The following is a 5,000-nucleotide window of genomic DNA, read 5'->3' as shown; positions in this document are numbered from 1 at the left end:
AACCCTAGGTAAGGCATGTCAGAGCGAAAGACAGTAATTTCGAATGAGCCAAGAAAGAGCGGTGCGGGGCCGGTCGGAGCGCACCCTTTTCTCGGTGGCTGGCGGGCGAGAGAGTGCTGCGTCGCCGGCATCGGCGTCGAAAGAAGCCGAGCCGAAAAAAGTTAAAGTACAAACGTGCAAGCATACTAACCTAACCCTAGGTAAGGCATGTCAGAGCGAAAGACAGTAATTTCGAATGAGCCAAGAAAGAGCGGTGCGGGGCCGGTCGGAGCGCACCCTTTTCTCGGTGGCTGGCGGGCGAGAGAGTGCTGCGTCGCCGGCATCGGCGTCGAAAGAAGCCGAGCCGAAAAAAGTTAAAGTACAAACGTGCAAGCATACTAACCTAACCCTAGGTAAGGCATGTCAGAGCGAAAGACAGTAATTTCGAATGAGCCAAGAAAGAGCGGTGCGGGGCCGGTCGGAGTGCACCCTTTTCTCGGTGGCTGGCGGGCGAGAGAGTGCTGCGTCGCCGGCATCGGCGTCGAAAGAAGCCGAGCCGAAAAAAGTTAAAGTACAAACGTGCAAGCATACTAACCTAACCCTAGGTAAGGCATGTCAGAGCGAAAGACAGTAATTTCGAATGAGCCAAGAAAGAGCGGTGCGGGGCCGGTCGGAGCGCACCCTTTTCTCGGTGGCTGGCGGGCGAGAGAGTGCTGCGTCGCCGGCATCGGCGTCGAAAGAAACCGAGCCGAAAAAAGTTAAAGTACAAACGTGCAAGCATACTAACCTAACCCTAGGTAAGGCATGTCAGAGCGAAAGACAGTAATTTCGAATGAGCCAAGAAAGAGCGGTGCGGGGCCGGTCGGAGCGCACCCTTTTCTCGGTGGCTGGCGGGCGAGAGAGTGCTGCGTCGCCGGCATCGGCGTCGAAAGAAGCCGAGCCAAAAAAAGTTAAAGTACAAACGTGCAAGCATACTAACCTAACCCTAGGTAAGGCATGTCAGAGCGAAAGACAGTAATTTCGAATGAGCCAAGAAAGAGCGGTGCGGGGCCGGTCGGAGCGCACCCTTTTCTCGGTGGCTGGCGGGCGAGAGAGTGCTGCGTCGCCGGCATCGGCGTCGAAAGAAACCGAGCCGAAAAAAGTTAAAGTACAAACGTGCAAGCATACTAACCTAACCCTAGGTAAGGCATGTCAGAGCGAAAGACAGTAATTTCGAATGAGCCAAGAAAGAGCGGTGCGGGGCCGGTCGGAGCGCACCCTTTTCTCGGTGGCTGGCGGGCGAGAGAGTGCTGCGTCGCCGGCATCGGCGTCGAAAGAAGACGAGCCAAAAAAAGTTAAAGTACAAACGCGATGCTAATGAGCGAGCCGTTGTCTCGACTAATATGTAGGGGGCGTTCGATCGAGCGTCTGGCTTGAGCGCTTGTCGGCCTAGCAGAACGGTCGCATTGTTATGCCCGGGTTTTAGGCACCGCTGCAGGCGGCCGGCAGAGCTCTTGTTTGTGCGAAACTGAATGGATCGAGCCCGAGAGAGGGCGAGCAAAGAAAAAACGCAAATCGCTCCGCCTGGCACTGCCGGCGAGAGCGTGGACGTCGCGGCCAGCGACTGTCGAAGCTGAGTACGGCCGCAGGCGATCGCCTCGGTCTTAAACGAATGCGACGAGCACGCGCCGGGCGGCCCAGCAAGGGCCGAGCGCAGCTGTCGCAGCTATCTGGTTGATCCTGCCAGTAGTGATATGCTTGTCTCAAAGATTAAGCCATGCAGGTGCAAGTACGAGTTCTCGTAAAGCGAAACTGCGAATGGCTCATTAAATCAGTCTTGGTTTATTTGGTCTCGTAAGCGAAGTGGATAACTGTGGTAATTCTAGAGCTAATACATGCATTAAGCGCCGACTTCGGGAGGCGCGCTTTTATCAGATCAAAACCGACCGGGTTCGTCCTGTGACGTTTGATGACTCTGGATAACCACGCGGATCGTACGGTCTCTGCACCGACGACGTATCATTCAAGTGTCTGCCCAATCAACTGTCGAAGGTACGCTACGTGCCTACCTTTGTGATAACGGGTAACGGGGAATCAGGGTTCGATTCCGGAGAGGGAGCCTGAGAAACGGCTACCACATCCAAGGAAGGCAGCAGGCGCGCAAATTACCCATTCCCGACACGGGGAGGTAGTGACGAAAAATAACAATACAGGACTCTAACGAGGCCCTGTAATTGGAATGAGTACATCCTAAAACTCTTAACGAGTATCCATTGGAGGGCAAGTCTGGTGCCAGCAGCCGCGGTAATTCCAGCTCCAACAGTGTATGCTAAAGTTGTTGCGGTTGAAAAGCTCGTAGTTGGATTTTGGGCGAGCGCCGCCGGTCCGTCGCAAGGCGTGTCACTGGTTGCGTTCGCCTCACCTTCGGTTCTCCGTCGGTGCTCTTGACTGAGTGTCGGCCGTGGCCGATAAGTTTACTTTGAAAAAATTAGAGTGTTCAAAGCAGGCTGTTCGCCTGCATAGTGTTGCATGGAATAATGGAATAGGACCTCGGTTCTATTTTGTTGGTTTTCGGAGCACGAGGTAATGATTAAGAGGGACAGACGGGGGCGTCCGTACTCTGCCGTTAGAGGTGAAATTCTTGGATCGGCGGAAGACGAACTACTGCGAAAGCATTCGCCAAGAATGTTTTCTTTAATCAAGAGCGAAAGTCAGAGGTTCGAAGACGATCAGATACCGTCCTAGTTCTGACTATAAACGATGCCAACTTGCGATCGGGAGGCGTTACCATGACGACCTTTCCGGCAGCTTCCGGGAAACCAAAGTCTTTGGGTTCCGGGGGAAGTATGGTTGCAAAGCTGAAACTTAAAGGAATTGACGAAAGGGCACCACCAGGAGTGGAGCCTGCGGCTTAATTTGACTCAACACGGGGAAACTCACCCGGCCCGGACACAGGTAGGATTGACAGATTGAGAGCTCTTTCTTGATTCTGTGGGTGGTGGTGCATGGCCGTTCTTAGTTGGTGGAGCGATTTGTCTGGTTAATTCCGATAACGAACGAGACTCTGGCATGCTAAATAGTTACGCGACCTTCTCGGTCGGCGTCTAACTTCTTAGAGGGACTAGTGGCGTTTAGCCACACGAGATTGAGCAATAACAGGTCTGTGATGCCCTTAGATGTCCGGGGCCGCACGCGCGCTACACTGAGTGAAGCAGCGAGTGTCTAACCTAGGCCGAAAGGTCCGGGTAACCCGTTGAACCTCATTCGTGATTGGGATAGGGACTTGCAATTGTTTCCCTTGAACGAGGAATTCCCAGTAAGCGCAAGTCATCAACTTGCGTTGATTACGTCCCTGCCCTTTGTACACACCGCCCGTCGCTGCTACCGATTGAATGGTTTAGTGAGATCCTTGGATCGGCCCCGTCGCGGCTGGCAACGGCCGCGTCGGCGTGTCGAGAAGACGATCAAACTTGATCATTTAGAGGAAGTAAAAGTCGTAACAAGGTTTCCGTAGGTGAACCTGCGGAAGGATCATTACCGAAGGTGGTGGTAGGCCCCGGCCGACCGCGCACTGAATTGTCTTTGGGTGCCGCCGAGAGGGCGGCCGTCAATCGGGGTTCCGCCCCGTGCGACACGCGTAACACGTTGGCATAGCAAGGCAGCCGAGTGCGATGGTGGCTTCTGGGCACCGCGCTCGATGTGCCGCCGGCCCAGCCCGGCGGTCGCTCGGCGCCGTTTGTTGGTGTTTTTGTGCAGTTGTTGTCGGTGGTGGTTTTGTGGTCGATCCCACAGTGTGACGTCCGCGCGCTTTGGCGCCGGGCGAAACGTCGAGATCGACTCTTAACGGTGGATCACTCGGCTCGCGAGTCGATGAAGGACGCAGCCAAGTGCGAGAAGTAATGTGAATTGCAGAACACATTGAACGTCGACCTTCTGAACGCGAATTGCGGTCTCGGGTCAATCCCGGGACCGCGTCTGCCTCAGGGTCGCGTTCGTCCTCACCCGAGGGCCGTCGCCTGGCCTCTGCGAAGACGGCCGGGCGTCGCCCCAAGTTGAAGCGGTCGCCGAGCTTTCTCGGCGCGACCGCGTGTCCCGTACACCGCCGGCCCCTCGACGTGTTCAACTACGTTCGAGGGGCGGGTCCAGGTCGGTCGGTCCGGTCACGAGATCAAGACCGACCGTGGGCGAAGGCGGCGACGGTACGCGCTCGGTCGGCGCCGGCGGCGACGACTTGCAATGCCAGCGGGCCGTGTAAGAAGCGGCCAGCTTGACACATACGACCTGAGTTCAGGCGAGAGCACCCGCTGAATTTAAGCATATTATTAAGCGGAGGAAAAGAAACCAACAGGGATTCCCTGAGTAACGGCGAGTGAACCGGGAAGAGTCCAGCGTCGAATCTGCGCGCTTTTCGAGCGCGCCGAGTTGTGACGTACGGAAGTCCCAGTGCGGCTGACGGCGAGCGCCGGTGTCCTTCTGATCGAGGCCTCGTCCCACGGCGGGTGTTAGGCCCATAGGGGCGCTTGCCTTGGCCGCTTCGGGTCTTCTCGGAGTCGGGTTGTTTGGGAATGCAGCCCAAAGCGGGTGGTAAACTCCACCTAAGACTAAATACGGTCGCGAGACCGATAGCGGACAAGTACCGTGAGGGAAAGTTGAAAAGCACTTTGAAGAGAGAGTTCAAGAGTACGTGAAACCGTTGAGAGGCAAACGGGAGGGCCCGTCAGGTCGCCGGCTCGCTTTCAGTTGGGTGCGGGGGCGCGCCGTCTCGGTTCGCGGACGCTTAAGGCGCCGCTGCCGAGTCGGCTCGCGCACCGTCTCAGCGCACTAGCGACCGGCGCGGGTCACGACCGGTTTGCCGTCGGTCTAAGTCCCCGCGCGAAGGTGGCCTCCGCTCCGGCGGGGGTGTTACAGCGCGCGGGCGGTGCGGCCAGGCGGCGGATCGAGGAAAGGATGCCGCGCGCTCTCTGTGTGCGGCCGTCGCCGTTCGGCTGGCTTGTCGTTCGCCTGCACTGTACGCAGTGCCGGTGTTCGGCGGGCTGCCGCTT

The 5,000-nt window shown here is 56.9% G+C and overlaps 2 non-coding genes and 1 pseudogene across 2 annotated transcripts; all 3 read left to right on the top strand.

Annotated features, from left to right (window-relative positions):
- The first annotated feature begins 1,685 nt into the window (after positions 1–1,685).
- LOC144413373 (small subunit ribosomal RNA) lies at positions 1,686–3,495 on the top strand. Its single transcript, XR_013469407.1, has one exon. It is a non-coding gene; the product is annotated as a small subunit ribosomal RNA (ribosomal RNA).
- Positions 3,496–3,793: 298 nt separating this feature from the next.
- On the top strand, positions 3,794–3,947 carry LOC144413159 (5.8S ribosomal RNA). The gene has a single exon (XR_013469196.1). It is a non-coding gene; the product is annotated as a 5.8S ribosomal RNA (ribosomal RNA).
- A 288-nt stretch (positions 3,948–4,235) lies between these two features.
- The window catches only part of LOC144413439 (large subunit ribosomal RNA), a 3,695-nt pseudogene continuing 2,930 nt past the window's right edge, over positions 4,236–5,000 (top strand).

Source organism: Styela clava, chromosome 15 (assembly GCF_964204865.1).
Source record: "Styela clava chromosome 15, kaStyClav1.hap1.2, whole genome shotgun sequence".
NCBI lineage: Eukaryota > Metazoa > Chordata > Ascidiacea > Stolidobranchia > Styelidae > Styela > Styela clava.
The sequence above is the reverse complement of the archived record's forward strand: the minus strand, read 5'-3'. Positions and strand labels throughout refer to the sequence as shown.